This window comes from Panthera leo, chromosome A2 (genome assembly GCF_018350215.1).
Source record: "Panthera leo isolate Ple1 chromosome A2, P.leo_Ple1_pat1.1, whole genome shotgun sequence".
Classification (NCBI taxonomy): domain Eukaryota; kingdom Metazoa; phylum Chordata; class Mammalia; order Carnivora; family Felidae; genus Panthera; species Panthera leo.
In genome coordinates this window covers 9,730,648-9,743,459 of record NC_056680.1, presented here as the reverse complement: position 1 = coordinate 9,743,459, position 12,812 = coordinate 9,730,648, and the positions used below count along the sequence as shown (strand labels likewise).

At 63.6% G+C, this 12,812-nt stretch overlaps 2 long non-coding RNA genes across 3 annotated transcripts; both read left to right on the top strand.

The window, feature by feature from the left end:
• The first annotated feature begins 810 nt into the window (after positions 1-810).
• On the top strand, positions 811-2,194 carry LOC122213316. Of its 2 annotated transcripts, none has more exons than XR_006199476.1 (2): positions 811-1,021; positions 1,950-2,194. It is a non-coding gene; the product is annotated as an uncharacterized LOC122213316 (long non-coding RNA). The 2 variants fall into 2 exon arrangements; XR_006199477.1 differs by lacking the exon at positions 811-1,021 and adding an exon at positions 1,598-1,820.
• Positions 2,195-5,088: 2,894 nt separating this feature from the next.
• Positions 5,089-11,049, top strand: LOC122214039. The gene is made up of 2 exons (XR_006199724.1): positions 5,089-5,589; positions 9,760-11,049. It is a non-coding gene; the product is annotated as an uncharacterized LOC122214039 (long non-coding RNA).
• Positions 11,050-12,812: the final 1,763 nt, after the last annotated feature.

Sequence of the window (12,812 nt, the reverse complement as noted above, 5' to 3'; positions counted from 1 at the left end):
ACCCCCGACTGGAACCCGGGCACGCTGGTCGCAGTCCAGCAGCGGGTTGGAGCTGGCACACCCCCCTCCTCCACGGGCGGGGGGATGGGGCTTGGACACGAAGGTTCCCCTGGTTCCTGGTGGCCCTAAAGCAACGGGATCCTCAGCCCCGTCCCGCGGCCCGGGATCCGTGCCACCCCCCGGCGCCCCTCCTCCCAGGACACCGAGGCAGTGGGAGGGGCGGGAGGCGGCCTCAGGGGGGCTCCGCTCCCCGGCTGCGGCTCGGCCTCGCCCTCCTCCAGGCCGGGAGGATCCGCCGTCTGCGCCCGCCGGCAGGGGGAGGGGGAGGGTTATTTTTACCTCCCTCCAGGCAGCCGGGGCGACAGGAAGTGAGCGCGCGGCCCGCCAGATGTGGGGAGCCAGGCAGCTGGGAGCAGCCACAGCTGGACTGGCGGCCGGCCGGGGTCGGGGGGGGGGGGGGGGGGCGGGGTCTGCGGGGGGCGGATCCCAGGCCTCAGGTCCCCTCTTTGTTCCCCGCCGCCCTAGCCTCGTGTCCGAGGTCCCCTCTCACCCCCACCCCCCTCCCCCCCCGCGCCCCGCTCATCTCGGTGGCGGCCTTGCTGTCCCCCATCTGTGCGCCGGTGCCTTCCGTGCTCACAGGCTCTCGGGTCCCGGGCGGGAGGGGGGACGCTGCTCGCCGACGTGGGGACCCCCCGAGTCCCAGCAGAGGGTGGGTGGGGGGGGGAGACGGCCCCTCATCGGCCCCGCCTGCCACCGCCATTGTTTACCCGTCGGCTGCCTCCTAGGAAACTTAACCCGCCCGCGGTAATTTTATTTGGGAACTTCGGCCAGTTGCCATAGCAACCCCCAGTGACGTCAGAGGGGCTGGGGCCCGAAATCCCCGGGAAAGGGGGGATGGGATTAGGGGGGAGACCCCCAGGAGGGCCCCTCCTTAACCCTGCGCCTGCCAGGTCCCGGTCTGAGGGGAGAGGGCAGCCAGATGTGACACCTCTCGGGCGCCCCCATTCTGGCGCGGTGCCAGGTGAGGGTGGCAGGCCAGGCCCTGATGTCATCCGGTGCTGGGTGGGTGGTGAGTCAGTCCTCGGGTGGGGGCTGGGCCAGGCCTGGGGGCTATTCCTGTCTGACTCACCCCTCCAGTGCCCCTGAGCAACACCCAGACGCTGCCCTAGGGATTTCAGGCGCCAGGCTGGGGGGAGGGGGTGGGGGTCCCCACAGATCCCTGGGGCCTCAGCTTCTCTCAACCGTAGGTGGGTAGGCAAGGGCTTCCCTGGTGCTGTCACCCGGGCCGAGGGTGGCTCAGTGGAAGGGTTCGTGGCAGTGAACTGGGGCCACCTCGTAACGTCGTTCCCCGGATGTGGGGAATGGCTGGAACTGGCTAGGGAGGGGGCAGGTGGTGGGATCCCTGCTCCGTCCACAACACAGCCCGTCACTAGGGCGATGGGAGGCAGGGGCCCTGACTGGCACACGCGCGCCAGGGGGGCTGGGCTGGGCGGAGCCACCCTAACCACAGTGACGTGGGACTTCCTCGGCAGGGCCTGTTTGATGTCTCTGTGTGCAGCGTTGCCATGGGGCCCGGCAGGCAGCCGTGCGTGTGAGCTGGGGTGACCTATGGGGCGGCTGGGTCTGTCAGGGTCCCTTGACCCAGCACCCCCGTCCCGGGCCCACAGGACTGCATGTACCTGGTGTACCTCCGGGCACTCGCTTATCCAACTTTTACCCCATCCTGGGCCCTGGGCCAGGACATTCCTCATCTCATCTCAGAGCCTTGGCGTAACTGCAAACTGCACGTTTTCAATATAAGGAAACTGAGGTTCAGAGAGGTGTGATCACTTGGCCAACGATATTCAGCCAGAAAGTTGGGGAGCAAAGATTTGAAATTCAGTTCTTCCACCCTGCTCCCCTCGTCCGTCCGTCACACTGTTTTCCTCATTGTTTCTCAAATACCCCAGGCATGTTTCTGCCTCGGGACCTTTGCACTGGCTGTTCTGCCTCGGGACCTTTGCACTGGCTGTTCCCTCCACCTTGAACTTCTCCTCCAGATGTCTGGACGGCTCCTCCTTCACCTCTTGGAAGTCTTCGTTCAAGTGTCACCTGGTCTTCATGCAGCCTTTCCTGACCTGGCCCCCACCTCCTCAGCCCCCTTCTATTTTCCCTTAGCATGGATCACCCAACACACAATATATCTTTATACGTATCTGTTTTGTGTGTGTGTGTTCCCTACAGCTGTCAGTCCCATGAGGGCAAAGCTTTTTTTTTCTGGCTTGTTCTCTGCTGTGGTCTCCGGTGCCCAGAACAGTGCCTGGCACACAGCAGGCACTCAGCGAATGTTTGAAGAACGAACAGACGGGCGTGTGTGTGATCCCTATGCCACTTGACCACTTAAGCTGGCCTCACCCTGGCTCTGTCCCCCTATCCCTCCCTGTCGTGACAAAGGATCTGTTGGCTAGTTTGGAGAACTCCTATCCCTGTTGGCTGCTGTCCCTGGGTAAACTGGCCAACTCAGGACCAGGGCGTACGGGGCAAGCACTGGGGGATCCAGAGGGAGAGCTGGTGGCACCTGAGGTCCCTCCAAGCTTAGTGAGCTGGGTCGTCTGGGGTTATAAAGGGCCTTGGCACAGATATCCCTGGAGGACAGCATGGAGGAGGCATTTCTGCTAAATGTGTGCCCAACTGGACTAATGCCAGGCGAGGGATGGTTCTGGATGGGAGGCTTGTTCTGGGGTCCGAAGGAAGCATTCTGGAGGCGCAGCGTGGGGGGGGGGGGCGGTTGTAATTTGGTCACTTTCTAGTTGGTCTGTTTCTGAAATGACAAGCCTCTGTGTGTGTGTCCACAGGGAGACCCTGGATTCTGAGAACGCCATTCCCCTGTGCTTAGCTGCTCAGGAGGCCATGTGGCAAGTACCCCACCCCTCTCTGGGCCCCACCCCGAGTCGGGGAATTCTGTGCCACCCCAAATCTTCCCCCAGGGCCCCACAGGCTGCTCTGCCCCCTCCTGCCCCAACCTGCCAGATCCTGCAGCTTGGGCCAGCCTGCCCCTTGGGCCCCACAGAGAAGAAAGACCCAGGAACCCCCCAGGCTGGGTCCCATGGGATGGGAACTAGGTGTGGCTTCCACCGGCTTCTTCCAATTCCCACTAAGATCCAAGGTGGGAGCCGGCTGAGCTGAACTGAGGAAATGGAGAACTCGGGAGGAATTCTGGGGTACGAGGTGACCCAGAGGCATCCAACCAGCCCCTATGGTCCCCTGCCTGGGCCTACTGCTGGGTCCCCACTCCCCAGCGTTACCCTTACTTCCCAGGAGTTGGGTGGTGAACAATCTGACCCCCCCCCCCCGCCCCCAATCATATGACTTGGGAAATGTTGGGAGTGGGGGGAGAAAAACGGCCCCCAAAGCAATGCCCACACAGGCCTGTGTGTGTGTCTCCACAGCCAGAGGAGGGTCCTCTGGCTCCAGAACCCCTCGCGCCATGGCACCATAGGGGTGGCCGTGGTGGCGATCTGGCGCCATCGGCCTCTGTCCCATCTTGGAGAGGGTGAAGTGGCAGTTAGGCATGCCCAAGGAGGCTGTCTTGGCGGTAGAGGGCACCCCGCCCCTCCTTTGGTTAGTTTTGTTCCTGGCCCCCCACCTGGGCACAAGGCCAGGCCCCAAGGCAGGGCCCCGTCCTGGGGAACAATGCCTCCGTGTTTCTCCCGGTGGAGGGGAGGCCGGTGGAGGATGTGGTGGGACAGACGCAGGCAGGGAAGGAGGGAGGGATCCAGGGAGGGACTCTATCCCAGGGAGACTCCAGTAGCTGGGGAGTTTCCCAGAGCCCCTGGGTGGGTGGGGGATGGGGATGCTGGGAAGCCAGAGCCGGAGGCAACCTTGATCCAGGGACCACCTGGACTGGGGTGGGAGGCTTCCATGGCAGCAGGAGAAGGTTGGATGGGATAAAAGGAGGGACTTCCTGGGGCTGGAGAAGGCACTGAGGGACTGGAGGAAGTGGGGATTGGTGTTTGGCAGGAGGCCAGACGCCCAGGCCCGTGCCTCCCAAGGAAGGGTACATACACAGCAGAAGTATGTCCTCCGTCTGGCGCCATTTCTCCCCCCCCCACCCCTTCCCCATCTCCCCTGCCCCTGCCCACGGCCTCCAGCGTTTCTCTTCCTGCGCGGGGGCAGGACTTTGCCAAGAGGGGTTTGGGGGTGCGAGGGGCATTAGGACCCCTGCTTCTGTCCTTCCTCCCGCAGGGAGAGCCTAAGCTTAAAATCTGGGGCTGCTTCTCGAGTCCAGGACCCGGAGGGGGGAAGCTGGGCTGGGTTCGGGGGCCCAGGTGGAGTCGGGACAAGGAGGGAGAAAGTTGGGGCTGAGTTGGGGGACCAGAGAGAGAAAGTGGGGGCGGACCGGCTCCGGGGGCACATGACGGCGGCGCCCGCCCCGCCCCGCGCCCGCCCCCTGTCCGGCCCGGGGGGAGGAGACGGGAAGGTTTTAAAAGCGATTCGGCCCCGCGGCGGGCCGGCCAGTGAGTGGGATGGAGCCGGGCCCGCGACCGACCCCGGCCCGTCTCGGGTCCGCCGCCTGCCCGCGTCTCTGCCGCCGGGCCCGGGGCGGCGGCCGGAGCCCCGAGTGCCGGCTCCCCTCCCCCGCGGGTGAGTCGGGGAGGGAACCGGGAGGGAGGCGGCGGCGCCGCGGCGACGGCGGCAACTTTTCTGCGCCGGACTCGTGGGCGGAGTGGGGGGGTGCGCCCGGCGGGTCCCCAGCGCTTGGAGAGGGGGAGGGCGCCGCCCCGCCGCCGGTGGCTGTGTGTGTGTGTGGGGGGGGTGCAGCGGGGATCGTGCATCTGGCGGCGGCGGTGGCGGCAGAGTCCCGGGGCGCCCCCTACGGTGCGGGGGAAGGGCAGCCCAACATTTACCCCCTCCCCAGGAGACCCCTGGCCACTCCCCCCACCGGAGACCCTTGAGAGCGTGGTGGGGAGGGCGGGTCCCATAGTCACGGGGGCAGGTCCAGGTGGGCCGGGAGTCAGCGGCAGGGTGGGAAGGGGGAGGGCATATGCCCGGGCTGGGGTGGGGAGGGATGGATACACACGGGTACCTGGGCTCCTAGGGTGCCTCTCAGGGCTTTGGTGGGGATGGGGCTGGAGGAGTGGGTGGGTGGGGGTCTCCCAGAGTTCCGTGGATGGCGGGTGACACGGTGGTTCAAGCTCTTGACATGTCGGCCAACGAGTGGAGGGAAGGCCTTCCATTGAGCAGATGGGCTTGGGGGCCCCAAGGTGTAGCCCCAGCTTGGTGGAGATTGGGGCACCCCTCCCCTCCCTCTTGGCTCCTCCGGGCCCAGGAGAGAGGAGCTCATTCAAGGTTGCTTAGGAAGGGGGCCAGGTGTGGGAGATTCCTGGAGGGATCACTCCCCAGTCCTGTGCCCCGCGAGCGGCCCGCAGTCCTCATGCCCTTGGGCTGCAGGCCCCTGACTAAAACCTGAACCTTGTATTCTAGCCCCACACTGACCTCTGACCCCAGCACTGGACTTGACTGCCACCAGAGCCCCCAGCCCTACACTGACTTGCCTATTCAGCCCAGCCAGGCCCAGCCAGACCCAGTGGCCTCCCGAATGCCTTGAAGGTGCAGTTGGCTCTCCTGTCACCTGCCCCGTTCCTGCCCCAGTCCTAACCAGCTGCTCGCTCATGATGACGGGTGCCGTGTGAGGTTAAAGCTGGGGGGCGGTGTGGGACCCCTGGCATGAAGGCTGTCCTCTGGCAGCTCTTCCCATGCCCGCCGGAGCTGGAGGGCAGTACCCGACAGGTGCCCCGGCTTAGAGGCGAGGTGATGTGGGACACACCCTGTCCGCTCGCCCACGCACCCTGCCCGGGCCGGCCCCTGCGCATGTGTTCACACGCCGCAGTCCCAGGAAGGCACGTCCTGGGAAGGCACGGGCCCTGGGGCCTGGTGCCAGCTCCGTCCTAGCTCCCAGAAGGGCACCCGTTGCCCTCTGCCCTTGCAGGATGTCCTCTGGGAGCTCCTTCGAGACCCCAACTGGCAGGCCTCGTCTGTGGGCCCAGAGGGGGCCCTAAAATAGCTGCCGGCCTAGCCCAGGGCTGGCACGCGGAGCACATGCGTGACAGGGCGTGTCCAGGGGGGTCGGGCCTGTCTGTGCTAGCCCGGCCTCCAAGTCTCTGCAGACCCTTGCTCGCTGGAGAGAAATCTCGGAGGCGGATGCTCCAGGGGTCCTGCCAGGGCCCCCGTACGGACCTCTGCCTGTTGTAAGTGGAGGCCAGATGTTCTGCGCTGGCCGCAGCTGCTGAGCAGCCCCTGTCGCTACTGCAGTCCCAGGGTAACTGGCATCCTGGTCCGGGTGGGTGTAAGTGGGGTGACCTGCTTCCTATGGGCCCAGATGGCACTTGGATATACCTTAAAGCATTTTTTCAGAGTGTGCCCTTCACCTTGGGAAGCTGAGCGGAGGGGCTCTGTTTTCGGTGAAGAATACTGCTGGGAACCCTGGGTGGTCGCAAAAAGACACCTTCCTGCCCCTCGCTGGGCTGTCTGGCCAGCCCTTTTCCACTCTGGATACGCTTTCTGCCAGGAGCAGACCTGGCTTTCCTTTAGATTTGCTGCATGACCTTGGGCCCGGCCCCGAATTCCTCTGGGCCTCGGTTTCTCCGTCTGTAAATGGGGAGCACCAGAAAACAAGCGGAAGAGAGTGCATTTCCCCTCCTTGTCGCGGGCGCTCGCCTTCAGATCCCTTTTGGGGCCCCCTGGCCACCTTCCCTCCTGCCATCAGGTGTCCTGGGTGGACAAGGAGATGCGTTGGAAAAGGCTGGTCAGCCGGAGAGGTCGTACACGGAGGGCAGCGGGCGTAGGCGTGTGGGAATCCTTGGGCAGAGAAGGACGCCGCCATGCTGGGCACGGCTGAGTCACGCTCCAGCAGCGCCTTGCCCCAGGGTGCTGGAGCTGGCGCCACCCTGGGTGTGGTCACTGAGCTGTGGCCCTGGGCAGAGCAGGCCTGGGTGGTCTGGGATGGGGGGCCTGGGTGGTGAGCGGCCAGGAAGCTGACTTCTGAGACTTGAAGACCTTTGGCCTTCCCCTGGCCTGGGTCTGGCATCACCATCCAGGACTGTGGTCACCCACGCCCTTAGAATGCCTTGAGGATCCTGGGGACCCCTCAGCCTTGGGCCTGGGAGTCCTGGGGGTGCCGAGGAAGGAGGACAAGGCCCAGAAGCCCGTGATTCGCCTCGAGGCTGGCGGCCTCCCTGCAAAAGGCAGGCCAGGGCTACGATGGGGACGTATGGGGACAAGGCAAGAGGTGAACATGGCAATAGGGTGTGCCCCTCAGTTAAGGGCTCTCGGTGTGGATGTTGGGGGGGGGGGTGGCCCTGGGAATTCCGTGACTGATCCTAGGGGGATTGAAGTTTAAGGCAGGGGTTGGAGTGTGGTGTGGTGTGGCTGGGCACAGTGGGGGCTGGGATGTGACTTGCACGGTTCCCCTATTTATAACAAGTGATTCAGTCCTCACTTACTCACCCCTTCCTGGGCCTGCCCCCTCCCCCCAGCCCTGGGTGGGCAGTGGGGGCCCACCCACTTGCCACTGTCCTGCCTGCCTCCACCCAGGTGCCAGCCTCTGAGCGTCGCCCATCGGGATGGTTGTTGACGGTTGCTGTGTTGGGATCAGGGTAACGGATGGGGGCTGGTGGTCAGGCGGCACTTGGCCGAGCAGCCCAGGTTGGCGGCTGGCTCTGGGCCCGGCCCAGGGAGCCTCTGCGGAGAGTCTAGGCCCATTAGGCAAAGCGTTAGTGACAGGCTGGGAGGGCGGGCGGTGGCGGGCAGGGCGGGGCCTGCAGCCCTTGGTATTTTCCGATCCCAGCTGCTCCGAGAGGGTGGAAAGTATTTGGGGACCAGGCTTGGGGGCGGTGGTGGTGGCGCCCCCGGCGGAAGCTGCCCCTGATTCATTCTTGGAGCATGGGGTTGGGGGGTGGTGACAGTAAGCCTGCCTGCTTGTGTCTCGTGCCTCCACGCCCTGTACTCAGGCATACATACATACATCCGTGTGGCTTGGGGCCTGCTCTGCTCCTCCGGCCCAGGGGCCCATCTTCCCCCGGCGCCTCCAGCTGCCAAGGACTTGGCCCTCCCTGGACACCCATCTCCCATGAGCCTGAGAGGCACACCTTTGGTAACAGGGGTCCCGGCTCCTGGGCACCTGCACGGCAGCGCCCCATCCATGAGAGACCCAGGCCTTTTGTGCCTTTGGGGATGGGGAGTGGCCTTGGCCCCGGCCTGGGGCTCTGTGCAGGGGAAACCCCACAGGAAACGGGCCTGGCCAAATGGCCGCCCTTCCCGTTCTCGTCCCTGGGACACGAATGTGCTGTCTCACTTCCGGAGGCGGCCCAGGGAGGCCGGCCGCCCTGCAGGGCCTTGTCTGCTCCCGGTTGGTGCCCCCAGACCCTGAGGGGACAGGGCTGGGGCCTGATGGGAAAGCCGGTGGCCACTGTATGTGTGTGTGTGTGTGTGTGTGTGTATGTGTGTGTGCGCGCGCGCGCATGTGTGCCCCCGCGTGCGCCTGTATGAATGGGAGGGGTCGGGGAACAGAGCAGGACATCTCTTAACACCTGTCTCCCAGTGACGGGCGCCACCATATGTGGGTGCCAGGGTCCCACCAGTGTTTGGAATCTTCACTGCCACCGTCTTTTCTGTTTCTGCCTGATGATGACAGCATGGCCCCATTCTAATTACATGTACCACTTGTGAGATCCTTACCACGGCATTATCTCTGCTTTGTGGATGGGGAAAGGGAGGCCCAGAGGGGTTGAGTGGCTTTCTAGGAGTCACCCAGCTAGGATGCTACAGAACCAGGGTTCAGAGCTGCCCAAACTGGCTCCAGAGTTGGGGTCTCCTGGCCAGAGGGCTCTTATCATTAAGGAGAGCTCCGTTTATGACGCACAGGCTGGCTTCATGGGCTTGTGATCATGCAGTTCACGGGGTCTCCCCTGCTCGGAAGGACCTGAGCTTGGGTTAATGCTCTTCTGTCAGCGTCTTGAAATTTGCAAGTTGTGAAGAAGGGACCCCGCAATCTCATTTTGCACTGAGCACTGACAATCGTGTAAGGCGGTCCTGGTGCCGGGTGCTTGTGAATGACATACGCTCTTGGTGAAACCTCCCTGTGCTGTGCGGTTGAGGCCCTGGGCTGTTATACAGATGGGGAAACTGAGGCTTGGAGGGCATTTGGGAAACTGCAGAGTGGAGATTTGCACCTTGGGCCTGCGTCCGGTGCTCTGGGGATGTGTGTGCCCACGGGAAGAGCTGGGTACCCGCCGTCGGCATCCGCTCTGATGGGGTGCAGGCTAAGGCTTGGCCACTGAGGAGACGGGGCCACGGGAGGGGGGAGAGGCCCTGGTGGTTTCCTCCTGCCCTTCAGTCTTCTAGGAAGTGGCGCCAGCTGGGGTGAGATCACTTCCTCACCCGCCTGCCCGCCACCCCATCGACTTCCTCTCCTCATGGCCCCGTTTAGCCTGCCCAGGGCTTACTGGGGGGGGGGGGGCGGGAAAAGGGGGGGAACCTGGCTCTGGAAGTCCCTGCAGCCCTCTTAGCTCAGAGGGATCCTTGGAGCATCTCTACCTCTCTGGGCCTGGGCCTGAGCGTGTGGCTGCAGTGGGGGCGTCCAGCCTGGTGGTCCAGCATTCCCTTCAGCTGCCGCCGTGTGTGGGGACAGGGCTTCCCTACCAAGCCTCAGCGGGGACGTGGAGCACAGATGTCTTCAAATCTCATTTACCTCCTTTGCTCTCTCTCCCCCCCCACCCTCAGGTGCCAACCTCCGGTCCCACCCGGTGCCCCCCAACCCCTGTGCCATGGCCGGCTGGGGTTCCTGGGGATGGGATTTGCTGCCTGTCACAAATCACATTGCCAGGGATTTCCAACCGACCCTGAGCCCTGCCTCTGGGGCTGCCGCCACCGCCTTCGCTGCTGAGGACGCTGCCCGGGGATAGGGCCGGGGATGGGAGGCCGAGAGGCCCCCCGCCCCCTGCTGCCTGCGTCTGGCCTGGGGAGCAGGGCTTAGCTGCTTGTGAGCAGAGTCCACACCAAGTCGTGTTCACAGTGGCTAAGTTCCGCCCCCCGGGACCCCGCCTCCTCTGGCCCTGCCGCCTGCCTGTCCCACTGTCCGGGCCTCCCTGGGCTCTGCCTCCCGTGCCTACTGAGCTGAAACACAGTTGATTTGTGCAGACTGGCTCAGTTCAGCAGGAACAGGAGTCGAGCCCCCTCGAAGCCTGTGCAGCCTGCCTTCCTCGGGTGGGCTGATTCCTAGGGGAAAAGCTGAGGACCCAGACCCAGACCTGTGTTGGGCGGAGGGACTTGGGGGAGGGGCAATATAGCCTGGAATGGGGTGGGTGGACCCAGCTGTCTGCTGTAGGCGCCCTCCCCCAACTCTGTACTTGGGGGTCCTGCCCCCTGCACAGTCCTACTTCCGGCTGAGGCTGGACAGAACTCCTAGGGAGAATGGGCAGGTGGGTGGGTGGCCCTCCCACTAGAAAGGGAAGCCATCTGGGTCCCTATCCCCTCCCAGTAACCCTCCCAGCCTGGAGCCTTGGCCTTTTCTCTCCCAGGCCTGGTGGGACGTGAGCCAGGCCTGTACCTTCCTTCCCAGCAGCCAGTTACTCAAGAGGAAGCTGCCCTGGGCCCCCAGACCGTTAAATGCCAACTCCGGCTTCCGGAACCAGGCTGGCCTGACCTGAGTGTGCCTGGCCTCTTCTCCCTGAACCCTGCGGCGTCCTAACTTTGGGGGTGTGGGGAGAGCTGTCACACTCTCTGGGCACGTGGAGCAGGGAGCAAGGTCCCTTGTGGGCCCAGAAAGGACACAGATGGGCCTGTTGAGTCCGCCGGTGGCCCTGCAGTGCACGTGCTAGTGCAAGACCGGAGACCGTCCAGTATCAGATGGGATGGACCCTGAGTGCGACCAGGCAGAGAGAAGCCCCCTAGGCTGTCAGGGCTGGCCCAGGGTACCCTTTCACCCAGGGATAGGGGCATACTTCAGCTCGGGGCAGGGTCTGTGCTGTGTGTTGCTGCTGTCCAATTAAATAAAACCTGCCTCCTACCTCATTCCTGAAGGTCTGGTAGTTTGTGATTTACTCCCTTCCTCCTGTCGCTGGAGTTTTGGCTTTTCAGGTGGGGAGGACCGATGGGCTTGAATTTACTGTCCCTGCACCCTGAACTCCTGACTTCCCAGGATCCCTATGCCTGTCCCACCTGTTGTGAGGAAGGTCGCAAGTTTAGTCACACAGGACAGAGAAAGCTGGAAAGGTGACCTTGAGGGATGTCCTAGGATGGGGGCGGGAGGGAGGGGTGACTCTCAGGGAGGGCTGATGCAATGGCAGGGAGAGCTGTTCTAGGAAGAATCTAGATGGGGGTCATAATGAGGAGTACCCCAAGCCCAGGGCCTATTGAACCCAACCTCAGGTGGCAGTGGGGGGTGACCCCGAGGGAAACGCTGGGCAGAGATGGCTGGGGCCCGAGGGTCTTGAGCTGGTGACATTTGGGGGTGGCGGAGAGATAAGGGAGAATTCAAGCCTCAGGTTAGACTTGACCTGCTGGTGTCCGAGAATGCTGGCAGGGAACTCGTGCTTGAGGTGTGCGTGGGTTACGAGGGAATCCCTGGGCCCAATGGGGACATTTTTGGATGACTTTGAGAGCTGAGGGGCATAAGAAGGGAGCCCCAAGTCCGAGGACGGCATTTGTAGGCAGCTGAGACTGTAAGGGGTGAAGCAAAGGCTCGGCACCGAGCCTGCCCCCTCTACCCTCAATCACGCCTCTAGGCGGCGCAAAAGAACACGCCGGCACATACCTGCGGGAACGGGGGAGGCGGGGCAGATGGGATCGTCCCCAATGGGCCCTCTCGGGCAGAGGGCAGTGCCACGAGCCAATCGCTGTGCCCAGCGCTGCCGATGCCCCGCCCACGACCGCGCGCGCGCTGTCTCGGCGCCCTCTGGCGGTCAGCTCCACCCAGCACTGCTCTGTACCCCGCCTGGCCGCGAAGCCCGTCCTCGCTTGCCCCGGCCCTGACAGTGACCCAGACACACTTGTTCATCTATCCGCCACACCCTAAAGACAAGGGGGGGGGGGGGGGGGGGGAGGCCGTCCTGCTTCTCAGGGAACTAGGGAAAGAAGGCAACCGAAGGCCTTCTTTGCGGCCCCCCAGACGGCTCACTCCATTTGGGGACTGGAAGCCTCCACAGCGGCGTAGGAATCCAGACACGCCCAGGCCGCGCCCCTCGCTGACCACACCCACCTGCATTTCTCGCCGACGCCAGAACCCGCCCACCAAGGCCGAGTCGAAGCCCGGGATTCCTGTCTTGTGTGTGTCTCCCCCACCCAGGTGCACCCAGCACCTGTCTGGGTCCCCGCTTTCAGCAACTTGGAGACAAGTACCTCCAACATTGGTGTCTGGAGGCAGGGCACCCCCTAGTGGCCATTCCCAGCAGTTTAAGGGCCATGCTGTCCGAGGTGGGCAGGGTCAGTGGCTTCACCATGGTACTGATCAGGCTCTGCCTTTCCTTACGCTTTGGAACCCCACTATTCTCGGAAATGATATTCTTCCCGACTCGTAGGGCCACTGTGACACGTGTTGTAACAGGTGACAGGTATAAAGCTCTCCTCTTGGGGCTTGCCCAGCTCTCAGCCCTATTATCTATACTACTGTGAACGGACGAAACCAGCAAGCACTCCCATTCCACCCCTCGCTTGAAGTTGTGCCGGGAGCAGCCAAGGCTGGAGTTTTTCTGTCCAGGGATCAGGTGGTCCTGGTTCGGGGCGGGGGAGGGGGGTAGGGGACACACCTCAGTCTCAAAAGCTGTGTTATTAAAAAA